This window comes from Protomyctophum bolini (genome assembly GCF_963924005.1).
Source record: "Protomyctophum bolini genome assembly, chromosome: 20".
Taxonomy (NCBI): domain Eukaryota; kingdom Metazoa; phylum Chordata; class Actinopteri; order Myctophiformes; family Myctophidae; genus Protomyctophum; species Protomyctophum bolini.
The window spans coordinates 32,476,901-32,495,356 of NC_137881.1; positions in this window are offsets into that span (position 1 = coordinate 32,476,901).

The window sequence follows — 18,456 nt, forward strand, 5'->3', positions numbered from 1 at the left end:
TTAAAGCCCAGCTGCACTTCCGCATTTGGACACCAAATGCGGAAGTGAAATGCTGAATCAGCAAATAGACGGTACTTCCGGCAGCCTTCCGGGTGCTTCAAAACGCCACTGAGCCACTTCCACTGACATGAATAGCGGAGGGGGCGGAGCTTCGTGCCAGTTTAGTCTCTATCCTTTTAGTACTCTATGGTTTGGCCGCAGGACTATATAGGCCGAGCTGTGGACATTGCTCTTCATGTCTTTGTTTTTATGTATGCGAATTTGTTTTAGTTTTGCTCTCTGTGTTTTCTTAAATGTGTGTGTGTGTGTGTGTGTATATATATGCATTTCACAAGGCTGCTGGGTCGCAAGACAAATTCCAGTGTGAGCTGACTTCTTATACTTTCACAATCACCACACGTTGATTCAAATTCATGTATTGAATTCTATTTGTGAATAAACTAAATTTACGTGCCACCATGTTAGGAAGGGTGTAATCTCTCAAGAACAGATTCAGAGCTGCGCTACTGAATCTGTCGCCGGGGCTCTTGTGTATAGCCTACATTGTTGTTAGTGAGAAAGAAATCATAGGTGTCCCTCTGTAAGAGCACCCCCCCCCAGAGGCAGCGGACTGACCTCATGCTCCCTTCTATGCATGAGGAGTCCAAGCTTCTTCTTTTCACCTGACAGGGGGGAGTTTCCCCGGCCGGACGTAGCGCGTGGAAGGAACACGTTATTCCAACCAGTTCCTTTCCCCTCCGGCTGGCCAGGGGGAGGCAGTTTATAGACCAGAATTACTGCATGTCTTTTGTGAGGGTATACATGCCCTTAGGGGACACAGGGAGAACATGCAAACTCCACACATGTAAGGCCCTTTCGCCAACCCCGCCTCGGGTATGGGCACTGATGACGCGGAGGAGAGAACACGCCCCCAGCGCCCACAGCGTCCCCAGCGGGAATCGAACGCAGGACCTTCTAGCTGTGAGGCGACAGCACCACCGACTGTGCCACCGTGCAAATGTTATGTCATGTGAAGGAACCTCAAATTCCCAACATTCCAAATCTTTTGTAGTTTTTTTCCGTCATGTTCCGACATGACGTATTCAATGGCAAATGACTGTGGGTGACATCATCACTTCACCCGCCCTGCCTCACTGTACGCCAGTGTAATTATTTGATCGGTGTTAATGTTTGTTTGGTTTGAGCACCCCTCAATTCACACAAGTGTGATTTCCCCCCCCCCAAGATTGTTTGTTGTTGTGAAGCAATTGTATCTGCTATTTTCAAACAGGTTGATGCATATTTATAGATAGGCCTACACTATGGTTAATGTGCATCATGGTAAAACTGTTTTCACCACATTATTACTTTTTTTGTCTGCAGGGGACAATGAGGACCCCAATTTGAGAAGCACAGTGTGCGTCCACAGAGGCCTATTATAGGCGTCATCATCATCAATGTCATCTTGTCTTCATCATTATGCTAATCCTTTCCTCATGCAGCAGTTCCATTTTCATCTAATTCCAAAGGCATCGTGCACATGCAGGTTCTCCAAAGAGTGAGTCAACAGCTGGGTGTTTAATCAATGTTCAAAGACAAATACAAAATGAGAGAGCCGCGGCTCAAAGCACGATGATTCATAATAGCCTGTTGTTCTGTCAGTCGACCTATAGAGATTTAGCCGATCGGATTCATGGCTTTAGCATTATTATTTGAATAGTGACATAGGTCAAGCAAATTCCAATGTCTGCTGATAGGCGATCAATCGTTTGTTTGATTGATTCATTGATTTATTGGTGAGAAAATAAGTTATATACTGTATATATCCCATATAGCCCAATCCTTATCAGGAAAACAATTAAAGCAAGGACTAGCATACATTTCTCTCTCTCTCTCTCTCTCTCTCTCTCTCTCTCTCTCTCTCAGACACACACACACACAGACACAGTACACAGCTGGTCTTCATTGACAAGGTCGATGAGGGACGAATCTGTCTAAATATAAGTTATATAACACAGTCCCCCCCCAAAAAAACAGAAGAGAGAACCATTTTAGGTGTAACGTAGAGTAGGCCTACTATAAGTATCTGCTGCTGCAGGTGGAAGATACAAATTAGGCTATACTGTTTAAGCCCGTCCTCTGTGTCTCAATATCCTCATCCACTATCAATGTAGAGGGCATATGACACTTTGCTGCCACCTAGCGGTCAATTCCAATGTCAAATCAAGCAGTAGGCCTAATATAACGTGACACAATGAATGCATGGCAACATATAGCACCCACGCCCCCCCGCCCCACACACACACACACACACACACACACACACACACACACACACACACACACACACACACACACACACACACACTCTTCCCTTCATTGCAGCCTCCTGGTGGCCGCGGATATTAAAAGTGATAATGAAAAGAAATGGAAATAAATGCTTCAAGCAATGACAAAGCTATAATGCGGTGAGCGTGATTAAACAGTCTCTTTGATCAAAGTGGTGGGATGACAATTACTGGTGGTAACTGAGGCGTGGGATGAGGGAGGAGAGAGAGAGAGATGGGTGGGGGACGGGGGGGACGGGGGGTGGAGTGTGTGAGAGATACAGATCATGGACGGACAGAAAGAGGGACACACACACACACATAGGCCAAAGAGGAGAGAGTGAGAATGTGTGAATGCAGCCGAAGAGGACAGACAAGACAGACGGAGACGCCCGGGCAAAGGACAAATAAGAGAGAGACAGACGTTACTTCACTGTATAGAGAAACAGAGCGAGACAAACACTAGGCAGTCCAAAGAGACATACAGTCAGAGAGAGGGAGAGAGAGACCGCACTTCACTACCGTTACCCTATGAGGCTTCGTACACACATAAAGGACGAATGTTCTGTGCTCTGCCTGTGTTTGATGTGTTGAGTCACATGGTTTGACCAAACATTTTTTGTTTGATGCGGGGGAGGGGGGGGGGGGCAATCAAACACAAGTGTTTGGTCAAACCATACAGTGACTTCCATTGGAAAGGCATCGAGGCGGCCATCAAACACAGGCAGGCAGAGCACAGAACGGTTGTTGTTTATGTGTGTACACGAAGCCTGAGAAGACGAGAGAGAAAGGCAGTCAAAGAGACATGCCAGAGACGGACGGACGGACGGACGGACGGACGGACAGACAGACAGACAGACAGACAGACAGACAGACAGACAGACAACATCACTAGCCTACTATAGTGAACTATACAACGGCGCGCTCATCGGAGCACAGATCACCCGCCAGGTTGGGTTGCCTACCCGGGGCAGCCTGTGTTGCAAGCCGTCATTCATGGCCAAAAAATAATAATTTAAATTTGGGGTGGAGGTTCTTCCGTGGCATTTAGCGAGTGTGCTCGCAACGTTTCACATCAATTGGACTCTGCTGTCATGATTTGTGCCACTTTGACAGCCAGAAGGGAATCTGAAAGTAGCTGACAGATGAATCATCAAAATATTAGGAGCCAAAAAGTGTGTTTTAAAGAAAACACAAAGTGGCGGAAAGTCTTATGTTGAGTAGTGAGTAGTGACTCATCCTGCCTCCTCCCATATGCTGTCCATTTATAAACCCAACCACAGGCTCACTGTAGCAACACTGACTTTCCATCACATGCAAGTTGAATTGATTTTACACGTGGTTGCATGCTGGAAATAGCCGATCTACAAGCTCAACCTCAAAGGGGGGCTGTGGACAGTCCATAAACACGCGCGCCTGCTACCAGTGGAAATCATCGATGGGGAATCCAAGCAAATTATATTCCTGGAACGTTAGCATGCTATAATTGGAAGGCCTTTGTTCTCACATTTATACAAATCAAAACTAGAAGTGCACTCTGTCGAGCTGCCAATTAACTTGCGCCTTGCACACAAGTAGGCCATGTATGGCCTACTTGCGCGCAAGCAGAGAGCAGAGATGCCATGAGGTGGCATCGCCGCTTCCATAAACAAACTGATATGACCTCATATACCAACCTTGAAACGTATACCTTAGTTATACGTCACAATAAGTCATAAGGTAGTCCCTTATTGGCTGTTGATGGTGACAAAACCAAATGATGCTGGTCCCTGATTGGGCTACAGGAGAGGACACTGACATACATACCCCGACATACATACATACATACATACATACATACTGTACATACATACATACATACATACGCTTATGCCAACATTTACATGAGTGAGTGGGAGAGAGAGGCCTTGGCAAAGTGTCCACTACAACCCACCATGTATTTCAGATTTTTAGATGACATCATAGGGCTCTGGCCACACACCTTATAACAGTTTGATACATTTTTACAGATTTTGAACACACACCATGCTTCCATAACCATCAAACACATAATTCATCCAACAGAGATTAACTTCCTGGACACCACCGTATTTCTTCATACAATAGATCATACACATAAACTACAATAATATACTTTAAGGACACAGACACACACGCACTACTCCATAAACACAGTTACCACCCAAAGCACACTTTTGCAGGAATCATCAAATCACAAATAATTTACAGTCCTCCGAAGGAGAGGTTACAGCAAAAGATGTTTGCGTACCATCAGGAGCAATGCCCTGGCCTCTCTCTCCCCCACCCAGTCACTCTCCACAAACACTCTGCCTCTTACCCCTAACCCTCTCACCCCCATTTCTAACCCTAACCTCAATCCTAGCTTTCTTCCCCAGCCACCTCAGAGCATGCACCCGGATCAGAGGCCCCTCTCTAGCGCAGGGACAGGGACGGACCTGGACGGGGCCCACACATTACCCTCTCCTCTATGTCTTCCCTCCTCCAACTCTTCTTCTCTCACCATCCAGGCCATCGGCTCCTCTACAATTAAAACATTACTCCCATTCATAACCACATTTTCACATACTCCAACCACTTCACCACAAATTTAAACAAAATTTCACCACTACACAACAATCCTACCCCCCATTACAAGCACATCAAGTCATTTCGGCACTTAGAAGGAACAGGAACCTGGGAGACCTCCTTGTGCATTCCAAATTTTCCACTTTACCTCCCAAGCCCCCACAGCCACATACACTCCATTTCAAACCCCGCAAATTCATCAACAACCCCCATAGTCACACTTCCTCCCCCATCACGGACCCCCTGTCTCTGACCACACCCAATATAGTCTACATCATCACCTGCACACAATGTCATAAACACTACATAGGAGAAACCGGACACACACTAGAAACACGACTCAAACAACACTTATATCACATCAAACGAGCAGACACACACACAACCCTATACACACACTTTCAATCCCATTCTATCGCTAACCTCATCATTTCAGGTCTGGAATGTGGAGTCCGATGGACCAGTGGACAGCGGAAACTCATGGAGCACAGATGGATTAAAAAATTACTAACTGTAACACCCACTGGTCTTAATGAAAGAAGTTGATTTTTTATCTCTTTCTGTTCTTTTATCTGTCCAATCAATAAATGGTTTCCAGGCCTTGCTGTGAACTTTTACTCCTTTATGGTTTTAGGTTGTTTTATTACTGTCTATTTTTATATCCATTTTACCCTTGGGTTTTAGAGGACATTTCGGACATTGGTTTAGGTATGCGGTCTAGCTTAACTTGGACTCAGGGGGGTGGACGCCTCTGCCTTGCATGGTCCCCAGTGAATAGGCATTTTGCCCTTCACTGGTAACCTTATTTTGGATTTGTTTTAAATATATGAAGGTTTTGTGGGCTGGGCTTTTTACTAAAAAGCCCCCCCTTTTAAATACTACACACATACATACATACATACCTACATACATACATTTCAGACGTTTTAGCAGTTTTTAAGGACCCACTTTTAGGCCAGTGCACCAGAGCAAGCTTTTGCCTTTTTTTAAACCCCACCCATTTTAACCAAATACATACACAGCCGATTGCAGTACTTGCGTGCTCTGCTTGCGCAAGTAATAAAACATTTGAAATCTAGTTTGAAAAAAAAGAAAGAAAAAGAGAGTAATGCACCATTTTATCATGAACATTAGTGAGGATTATTAGCCTGACACTCAACCAGAACATATTGTTTTTAACACATTATGTTCCCTTTTAATCTTTCAAAATGGCGACCCAGGGTGCCCACTTTTTAGACACACTTTTTGACATGTTGTAAGACATACACAGACGTCCTGGGCACTACATGCGGTAATTCATAGGACGTCTGTGGATGTCTGGGGCACAAAATGTGTTTTAATAAGATGGGAGCACGACATTCATTCATTTATATACATAGTTGAATTGCGGAGATACAAGGTTTTCTGCCTCAACAGCAAATAATTATGGAACGGGGTTGGAGGTGTGAAAGTCACAGCTGGACAGCGCTTCCAGTGAAAAAGGGAAAGGTGTTTTTTTCTGTGAAAGACACCGACCGGGTCACGGTCACGCAAGTGACGTCCGTCCGAGCGGCGGATCGACGGGTGACGATGACGCACGCTCAGCATGACGTCACCTGAAGGGGAAAACACCAACGCACAACACGCATGGGGGAAAAGCACTCACATTTTAGTCACACTTAAAAGGACCACTTCAGTTTTTTTCAACCATGGTTCATGTTTTAGGTTGTTATTAGAGAAAGTAAAAGATGAGTGTTTTTTTCATTTGCTGCTTTCTTTCGTTTTAGGAATTTTAGCTCTTTTTGACAGGGGGGCGGGGCATTCGAGCATGGGGCTAAATATGTATTTGTTTACAATTATTTTTTATTATATTACTATAGTCCTACTAGACCCCATAGAAATTACATCTGGCCACAAAAGATCACAGATCTATTGAATGTGACTACTGACATATTGAGCCTATACACACAGTAAGCCTTCCCCCAGTAGGCTACCTTCACATTCAGTAGATCCTGTGATCTTCCGTGGTCAGATGTAATTTCCTGGGATCTAGTAGGACTATAGTAAATGATTAAAAAAAAGAAATCACCATAACATTTTGTACAAAAATACATATATAAAATCCCTAAAACGAAAGAAAGAACCAAATGAAAAAAGTAAAAGCATCACTACTGCAATCATGTATGAGATACTCTGAGTAAAAAGTCCGGAATTCAAAATGCATTTGAGTAAAAGTACGAAAGTATTGGCATCAGAATGCACTTAAAAGTTTTCAAATGTATAACAAATATTTAGAAAATATAGCAGATCCACAAGCTCGCAATGTGTCACATCTCAACACTTTGTGAGCTTGTGGATGTATACTCAATGTATGTATAGGGCTGAAGTGAAGTGTAACTAGGCTAAACTAAAGCTTTCAAATAATTGTAGTATAGTAAAAGTACAATATTTGCCTCTGAGATGTAGTGGATGAGTATAAATACTCAAGTAAAGTTCAAATACTTTAAAATTGTACTTGAGTACACATACTTAAGTTACTTTACACACCAGAGAGGAGCATGGAAATGATGAACGTGCATGCCTGAATCAATATGGATGGACGCTCGCAGTCTCGCGGAACATAACACCTGAGGAGGCTAAAACGTGCTAATTGTATAGTCTACAATGGTTTCCAACCAGTGGTCCGGGGACCACCAGTGGGCATTGAGGGGGTTCCAGGTGGTCCCCGGCTATAAATGATGGGGAGTTGGTAACAAAATGGACCCTTATCGATCTCTTGACCCTTGAGAGGGTAAAATGAATCCATTTGTTTTCATTTTACACTCTCAAGAGTTCAATTATTGTTAAAAATCACACCCGTGTGAACTGAGTGGTGCAATTCCCCCCCACCTCTCTCTCTCTCTCTCTCTCTCTCTCTCTCTCTCATTAGCAGGCAGCAGGCCTATCCCTCTCTGTTTCTGGCGCCCCCTACTGGTACTAATAAGTCACATACTCGTGCTCATGACAGATACAGTACATAGAGATACGCACAGGCTACATAGATACGCACAGACATTGCTGGTTGTAGGAGTGGTTGCACCACTCAAAAATCTGCATTACTTAATTTGTTACTTGTTTGCCTGTTGTCTCTCCTAATGGTACCAACATCAATGTTTGTACAAAATAATTCCTGGGAGCAGAGAAACAGTGTGCGGACATCCCTTCCTTTTCATTGTACGCATATTTTGGACCAGCACCTGTAGAATTTTTGGGAGATGTGCTTCCTGTTGGATCCTATCACCAACATCAATACAGCATGGAATTGTGGACAAAATCTTATCCAAGGACAACAAAATATTCTTTAGTTTTGGGTCTGAGAGGCTAAATGTCAACTAATGTGGCTCAAATGCCCAATAAATAATGCGCCCTTGATATGAAAAGGGTTGAAAACCACTCTACACACTATAGTTATTTAACTCTTGGGAGTGTAAAATGAAACCTATAATGGACCATTACAGGTCCATTTGGTTTCATTTCACGCTCTCAAGAGCTGAATCATTGTTAAATATCTGCATTGCTTAATTTGCAAGAAGTCGACACAATTAGGGATCGTAGACTAATTGTTATTTTGATCAATGTTTGCCTGTTATCTTGTTATCTGTTATGGTGGTAGGTTACCACATCAATACAGCATGGAATTGTCGACAAAACGAAATATTCAAAGTTTTGGGCCTGAGAGGCTAAATCTCATCAAATGGTGGTCCACGAACAAGGCAATTCAATGGGCTTCACACAGAACAAGCACCAACATCAAGGTAACACAATTATACAATGATGAAATTAGGATGCATAAAACAAAAGAAGAAAAACAATATATACTGTAACAGTTGCACAAAGTGGGAGAAAACAAAGACAACATTGTCCATTTGACTGGCCTGGCTTGTCGCCACATTGGTTGGCTGCCATGGTTACCTGCAGGGCTCTGAGTTGAGTGCACAGGTTTCAACCTAATTCACAGAACACAAGAACACGTCACAGCAAACACCGGCTGTTTTTTGGACATACGAGTTTTCCCACCTGACAGAGACGATATCAGTGATATATATACACACACAGTGTACACTGATACTGTGTGCAATGTTGTTGATTAAAGGTTTGTACTTTTTCTTTTTTATTTTGTTTTCTGAACTCAATTGCACCCAAAAAACCTGAACTTTTAAAAGCACCTCAAATATTGTATTTCTTTCATAAATAGAGAATCTTTCACTCAATATAGGGACTGTTCCTGTCGCAAGTTGATGATGGCATATGCCCATGTGTGGTCCAGCCCTATGGAATTATGGAATGCACGTGCTAATAACAAATATTAAAAATATTGCTTTGATGCTCATATTAACTTTAGAAAGTATTACATTGTTTTTTATTAGCGCTGTATGCATTCTATAATTCCATATAGGCCTAGACCACACATGGGCATATGACATCATCAACTTGCAAAAGATCAGTCTCTATTGAGTGAACGATTCGCAATTTATGAAAGAAATAAAATATTTAAGGTGTTTTTATTTTGTAATTTTAGTTACAGAGGAAGGTATAATGTTTTATTTGTCATATTAGCCGCAGCCCGCATGCAGGGATCCTTTTTTTAACAAGTTAAATGCAGTAGTTAGCTGCACCAGCCGGAATTGGTCATAATACTTTATGTTCACTTTCAATTCCCTTTTCCCAGTGTGGTATATTTTCGTTCAGGAAGACACGTTGACCAGGTCCACTTGGATTTGTAAGGAGAGACTTTATTTTGCAGGAAGAAGTCACTCCGCTCACAGCAAACAACACACGAGAGACAAACACTCTCCCGGACTGTCTGGATAAAACACGCACCGCTCTCTGTTGCCCAAAGTCGAGAACCCGGTCCAGATCAGTCCCATTTGAACACTGCTCCTCCGTCTATATCTATTCTGGAGTCCCGCCTCCTCCGGACTTTTGACCAATGAGATCTGAGATCTAGTTCTTTCCGGTTTAGAGAGAGGCGGGACCAGGAAACAGATCTCCTTACTGTTCTACTATGGAGGCCTAACTTTATACAGAAGTGACTAATTGTTACACTGACAAATGTAGTTAAACAACAGAACTTAAATGCAAACTAAACCATATTATGACCATAGTTAATATCTAAGCAATGTTTAAACGGAACTAAGAATGAACCTGAACATATTATCTTTAAGAGGTGATTAAAACAGTTTTAACCCAATAGCAAATTATAATCATATAACAATACTACATAATATATTTTCAACTCAGTATCAATTGCACTCCCTATTAATAGTTATAGCGTATACCTCGATAACTATCTAATAGGGTAGACTAGTTAAAGGTAGTTTCCTAAGTTTTAGCTGTTAGTTCACTCAGTGAAAATCAGTCACCAAGAGTCACCAACTGGAACCGGCTTAGAGAAATCTAGCATAGAAGTAGCAGATGCATTCACAGTGATGACAATTCTTGTGACGTGTGAAACCCTTTGTCCCGGAGGGAGCTTCAAACGGTTTCAAGACAAAGGCCTGGGATTCGGGTGTGAGTTTGTAAATGACTATTCTCCTCTAAGAGGGAGAATCACAGACCGAGACATTTTTACTTACTGTGGCTTAATATTAATAATAACCTTGGTTCATTTATAGAAATTATACGACATAACCTCCCTTTTATGGAGCTATTTTGCTCCATAAACTATTACATAAATGAACCCCCAAAAGAAACAGGTCCTCCCTTTTATCCTTAAACCCCTCAAAAATACCTTAATAGCAAAAACCTGAATGTGAAAACTTTGAATGTGACCTACCCCCCTCCCTTTTATATCGACCAACTGACTGTCAAATTATATGAAGTATGAACCCACAGAATAATACTAATGGTAGTAGTAATAACAGTAATAATAAAAATACCGAATCAGACATCTTCCCCCGAATCCCAAGTCATATGTAAACAATAGGTACCCAAGTCCTAGCCTCCTCCCTTGGCACCTGTAATATCTACACAATTATCAAACTGAACATGTACAAATGAAAATTAAACAGTTATTGCACCCCCCTCCCCTGAATGATGACTGAAAATCCCATCAAAGTTAACCTCGAATGATACACCAAGAATTACCAGATCTACTTGAAAGCTGAAGTACAATAAAAACCTCGAAGAATAGAATCACAACATCCGTCATGATTCACGAAGTCACACCTGTGGATTTGAAAAGTCAATACATTCAACGTAACCTATCTAAAGTCAATAATCCCTGTACCCGCAAATTTGCAACATATGAAAACATAAACACAAAATCATAACAATCCAGTATCGACATATTTTCTTTCTCCTGCGATGACGGTTCACGCGCATACTCCTTTTTTCGACTAAAATATAAACGCAGATGAATCCTGGTTTTGGACTGTCCTGTACATCCCAGTAGTTCAACAGGAATGGCAATGATCTTCATTGTGGTCACCAGGGCATTTTGCGCAACGGATGGGTGGCTGAAGCTGTACAGCATTGGATCGAATACTCTTCTTCCATGTAGGATCACCCATCTCCGAGCAATCAGGAATCGGTTTTGACTTATACGACTTATATACCAGCCTCAGTCATGACACTGACACTGAAGTGTATCAGAGCCCTTCGTGTAGGCGTGACCTGAAGATGGACTGAAGATTGATATCCCATTGATGATGTAGTTTTGACGACATCTTCTGGTTACCCGCTGTCGATGATGTGGACCACTGTCCTCAGGATAGCTGTTGTAGAGCTGATAATCACGACTCGACATGGAGTAGCGCAGAAGTAGACGGACAGCCTCTGCTAGGACATGATCTCAGATGTCTACTGGCCCCCCTCGCATATAACAAGATGTTGTTGTAACTGCAACTTTTTCTCCATCAGCTTCCTGTTGGAAATATGAAACAACTCCACACAAGATTAAACATCCTTTTGCAACACCACACCCATGCATTGAACTATTAGTTAGTTAGTAGCAGACCGTTCAGTGTTACTCCCAAAGTCCTGAAAATCATCCACTCATATTAAAATCAAATTATTCTTATTGTGATGTATCTTTTATCTTGCCAACTCCTAGAAACCTTAACAATGTAGTCTCATTTTCCGTTCCTCTTATTAATGCCATGGTTGTTTCTTAGAACAACCCAAATTACTCCTATATGTGAATAATGTATCCTAAATTAGACTGCGCATTTGTTGACGAAAAGTCATTTCTTCAAGCAATTATAAGTCACAAGTTCAAAATGTATTGCATGTTTCCTCTAAATAAACAAAAGTGACACTCTGACTCCTCCTCCTAAGATGTTTATACATTTTTAAAGAATTTAGTCCAATTGCATTGGAAAATGCACTCTGAAAAATAAAAAATACCCCCCCACTTAACTTGATTTTATTATATCCTCCCCCCTTCTGCCACTCAAAAAGAGTGACAGACTATATACATATACTGATTGCGTCAACATGTCAATGATAGCTTTCTGTCACACCTCCCTTTTACTGAACCATCCGCTGTCCCACTGTTCCCCTGATAGCATATATTGTGAACACTCTTACTAATGTTGAACCTGAAGGAAAGGAATCAGGACGTATTCTAGAAATTGCACCCCCCTACAGGAAAATATTGTCGTTGCCTCTCTCATTTTTTTTTTTTATTCACCAAATTGCAAGAATGGGGCTTCTCTTTTCCACATTCTGTCAAGAAAAAGGCTTCTCCTTTTGCCACGACCATATGTCCAAAGTCAACGGAAGCACCTTGAAAAAGTAGGACGGACTCATTGTGATGGTCTAGTTGCGGTGATGAGATCCCTGCTGGAGTCACCACGCTGGCTGCTTTGGGCCAGGCGGCACCTGTCGTTCTGGTTAGAACCTAGGGAAATCTACGGACCTCGTCACAACTCCTCGCAACATGATCTAAGCTGCCACATCTGTAACAGCCGGTGAAATTATGTGGTCGTACAGCCTTCCTCCCCATGTGGTCCCGGAACCCTTGATTGGAGTTTGTGGTGGGATAAAGCTCACTCATTGCCTGGTATAGGGATCCCTTGTGTTCTGCCAGTAGGTCTGCGTCCCCCCTCGCCGTGTCTGCGTACGATTGCATGCCTGCTTGAGCAAAAATGTCATTCAACCCTTGTAGCCCTACCAGGTGTGCCAACAATCTCTTCATGTCTCCCACGGCCACCAGAGAGCCCATCATCAAAGCATCGAATTTGGCAAACCAGGGATATGCGCCTTCCTGGAGTGGGGGCAGCTGTGCTGTGATCTCCTCCAGGTCATGTTCATGAAACAATGGTACGTAGTAAAGATGTTGTCCACTGACCACCACCGGCAGGTTTCGTGTCCTGACCGCAGGGCCCTCACTTGGTGTCATTTCCCTGGCCCCTGCCCCCCTTGTTAGTTGATACCTGGTGTCTTGAGGCATCGGCGTCGGTGTGGCCAGGCTCGCCAGCTGCAGTTCCAGATGCTGTAACTGGAGTCTCGCGATCTTTCTGACAGTCTCTGTATGCCTACGCTGCTGGGTCTCCTCCTTGGCACGGACTACACCGACATGATGGACCACCAGGCCTGTGAATGATGACAAGGAAACACGTGCCACGCCTACCTCCTTCTTCAGTCCCTGCTGTACACTGTCCGGCAAACCCCTTACAATCATGTCTCTCAGGACAGCTTTGGACATGCCATCGTCGTCGACCTGGGATGGTTCACAGCCTGCAATTTCTGCCCACGCCTGGTATGCGCGTATCACGAACCCCTGTGGATGTTCCACTGCCGTTAAGGGACAAAAGAATACTTCAGCTGGGTTAATGTCCACCGGTCTTGGACACCTCACCGCTTCCGGCTCCCCGTCGGTGACCTCTGACGTAGCTCCTCTTCGCACAGGACCCTCGGCACGTGTGGTACGGGTTGCAGTTATAGGTGGGGGACGGTTACCTCCACCCTCAGCCAGCCCTTGCAGTGGAGACTCGGTCACAGGCATCATGTTGGCGAGGCCCCTGGTCTCCCTGGCGGTTGGCTCCCTGAGTGAAGCCAAATAAACCCCTGCCCTCTCGTGGGCGGACGCAGCCTCGGATTGACCTCCAGCGCCACGCTGACTTGCACTCAACTCCTTCTCCTCAGCTGTCTCCCGCGCCTCCTTCCCCAACACTGCGTTCACAAAGTCCTCGTCATCCGTGCACCCATCCTCAGAAGACCCCAATGAGCTGGAACTGGAGCTGTCAAAATCATGGGCACCTCGCTGCAACATGTTAGCGCGATTCTGCTTGGTGATGAGGTCATAGGCTTTGCCAATTTTCTTTCCTGTTTTAAGGAACAATTTCATAATCTTCTGCTGTTCCCTGAACCTAGACTTCAACATTTTTTCGTAATCGTGCACACTGGCTACCAGACGTTCACTGTTTCCTGGATGAAATATGCTGTCCTGCGGCCAGCATTGACTATTAATGGGACCATGTGACTCCCACCTCCCCAGGATTGATGATAACTTGTCGATAAACTCATCAAGTTGGTAGGAAGCTTGCCGACTAGCTGTCGCCATAATCAGTATTTTAAATATCGAGTTCAGAGATATTAAATTACAATAAATGTCACGTCCAATTAACCTTTAAAGTCCTACTTGCAATGCTCCTAAAGAATATCACCTCACTGAAACAGGAAATATACAAGAAACTCCAAACTTGCCAGTCACTTACAGACTGTAGACTCACTTGCGAACTGTAGGCAGATGTGTAATCAAACAATGTAAGATGTCCTGTAAATTATGTGAAATGCAACAAACTACTGTATATGTTATACACGAGTCCAGAGACACGTGTGAGAGATGTTTATAACTGACTATAAGCTTAAACAAAACTAACGAAATGGACTATATTAAGTTGGAAGGCAAAAGATACAGCGTTTGACCTAAATTTAGAAAACCCTTACGACCCGTCTCCCTTGATCAAGCAGAAAAATAACTCCACTTGTTCACCCTGTCCTGCTTTCTGAAAAAAGAAACACAGGTATTTAAAAGACCCCACACCCCCCAAGTATCCACTGTCAGGTCGGAGTTAGTATTTAGACAGTAAAACAATCAGACATGCAGTTAGGTTTTGTCCGTTAGTACAAGGAAATGCATGCACCAAAGACTATACAGCTTTATGAGAGAGTTAAACAACCGAATGGTTTTTTCTCAAACGGAATAGTGACGCCTAACACCACCTAGCATTCGTTCAATACTAACTCCTAAGAGTTCCTTCAGGAAGTTGGCTTTTAACTGATATTAAACCAATGAAACAAGTCAAAACGATATCAATTTATGTTTACCAAATGTAACTCACCGACGATTAGCAACTCACAATTGGGGACACACCTAATTCATCCCAACTGTTAATTAAGAATAGTGAAAAAAGACTTGATATTTACACGAATTGATACTCACTCACCTAGTTCCTTGATCCTCCTTCAAACTGAAAGATATAACTCAACACATTATTATCGTACAGTACCTGCTTAACGGAGAGAATCATGCACTGCTCACTATTAATAGCTTTTTAACAATGAGTCATGCTGACACCACAAAATACTGATAACAGATGTCCTGTTACACCAATCAAAGGTAAAATATTGATATCTAAAGCTCCCCCCTAGATACTTTGCTCATCCTTCATGTGAACCACCTTAGGAAGGATGAAAAGCCTTCCTGTGCAGATTGAATCCTCCTTTCTGCATTCTCCACCCTTTGTGGATATTGGATAATAATCATCATTATTATTATTAATAGGATATGTGTGACCTTAAGTCACTGAACCGTACCATTTGTCCAAGTTACCTCTCACTGAGGTGTCTCCCTATGGAGTCTGTAGGATTATACACTTGTGCACATCTAGTATTATAGTGCAGTGATCAATCCCAGTTCAGCAGACTACATTTGTATAATCTGCAAGCAAATGTGTGACTGTAATTATCATTAAATGTATGTTACCCGCACCCTCTGGTATACCTGTGAGGCAATATATTACCCACAGGGTACCTAAAAGAGAACGTTTTTGAAGGGAAAAAAATGATAACTCCCTCCAGCGGCCAACTGGAGAGGAAACCTTAAACAGGAAGGGAATATGAACTGTTAACCACACAATGAGGAAACAATGGGGGAACCTTCATGGTTATACTATCCAAACACATACATCTCCACATAAACAGAGGGCATGGAAAAAGTTCACGCCCCGGACAACAGACAACAAAGGAGTCAGAATGGGGAGTAAGATAGACCAGAAAACACCCAGACCAAGAAACTTAATAACCATACATCACCCAAAGTCTGTATTTCTGTAGACTTGGGCCACACCATGTTAGTCAAACCTTAACTCTATTAATTAGTCAGTGTAAGGTGATGAAATACACCACACCAATAAGCAAATTCTTTATTAAACTCTTATAAGAGACTCCTCCACATTAAATTTGAAATGACTATAGTTTCTCAGTCTGTGTTTCAACCCCTTTGGACAAAGATAAAGTATTTATCTGAAAACCCGCACTGCATCCCACCCACTCACTAAAACCCCAGAAATTTACTCACCTTAATCACCTACCTTGTTTTAATATATAAATGCATTACTGACGTAGTTTACATGACCGAGCACTCTCATTTCTACAAGAAAACCTGACACGCTGACGACAATCCTGGACCAGCCAAAAACGATCACCACCACCTTAGTTTGTACATTACTAAAGCGTCATGTCCCTATAAATCTGAGAACTCTACCACAAAACCACATCACCTCATACACACTACATCCTGCTAAAACCTTATTCTAAATCTGCTAACCCCAATTTAACCCAATTAAAATTTAAACCTGAACCCCTCCATTAAATGTCCCTCTCATAACTGCCCATACCTTTCCCCCCACCGGAACATAAATATATGTTACGGCCACAAACACAAACACACACAACAACCTACAGACAACTTCGAAAATCGCACCAGACCAACAACCCCCCAACCACCACACACCATTTCCAAAACCCCATCCCCCCTCCACCGGAACATTCGCACCCCCCACAACAACAGAGTCAAATCCAAAATGGCCGCCGACCGACCCTCCCCCCAACACATTAAAATTTACCTGCACCAAAGAACAAAGGCTGTGTCGCTCACCAACACATCCCCCACACGGACAAAGAAAACCAGCGCTTCCTCTCACCACCAACCGCAAAACCAAATAGTTACACACTTCGCCTGATTCAGGCCACATAATAAACCACATCAAACGCGTAATTGCCACGCTATATATTACACCGCCTCTCCCTTAAACGGAAGAACTAGTCACTCCACCAAAACGCAATTATCTCAGGGTCCCTGCAAAGCGCCCTGCAAGCCCAGACGCTGTTACTCGTAGCCCTGTGCCAACTGACCCCTTCACTAACAAGGAACCAACTCACACCCCCCAGGCTACACAGTGTAAACCGCCCAAAACGAACTCGAATTTTCATCAAATAAAGCCTCAGAATACGGGAACACGTCTCATACTGTAGCTAGACAGGATAAGCCCCCCTAGCCACCGCTACCAACCACAAAAACACGGTCGCACCCCCGACACAGCTAGGCCTTAAGCATTCACGGCTTCACAACAGGATTGGCACACAATACCCCCCCCCATTACCGTGCTTAAAAGACAAAGGAAAAACTAATAATACAAACAGCCATTCCGCGCAGCTAAACCCAGAACTTCTACCATGTGTTAATAAAAGACTGAAATCTATGCAGGTAAATGGTAAATTATTATCAAAGCCCCTAACATTAATGTACTCATAGCTGTGAACACGACGTCCACCCATTACGAGGCGTTTTCACGACAGACAGCTGTGCGCAAGTCCGACTTAAAAACCTACAAACAACCAACCAGAATGTAAACAAAGCCTATGACAGAAATCCCAAACCAGAAACTAAAGAAAATGACCCCGGGTAGAAATGTAAACCAACACCCAGACTATGTTGCCATGACCAAATTCAACGAACCATCAACACGCCCACCCGAACGCCACGGTCCAAGTAGTTGACACAGCAAGACGCTTGTAGTGAATTCAAAAAACAAAACTCACCCAAACCAAGGCCTCTCGCTGTCTCAAACAAATGTATCCAGGCTCCAAGTTTTGTGGTATATTTTCGTTCAGGAAGACACGTTGACCAGGTCCACTTGGATTTGTAAGGAGAGACTTTATTTTGCAGGAAGAAGTCACTCCGCTCACAGCAAACAACACACGAGAGACAAACACTCTCCCGGACTGTCTGGATAAAACACGCACCGCTCTCTGTTGCCCAAAGTCGAGAACCCGGTCCAGATCAGTCCCATTTGAACACTGCTCCTCCGTCTATATCTATTCTGGAGTCCCGCCTCCTCCGGACTTTTGACCAATGAGATCTGAGATCTAGTTCTTTCCGGTTTAGAGAGAGGCGGGACCAGGAAACAGATCTCCTTACTGTTCTACTATGGAGGCCTAACTTTATACAGAAGTGACTAATTGTTACACTGACAAATGTAGTTAAACAACAGAACTTAAATGCAAACTAAACCATATTATGACCATAGTTAATATC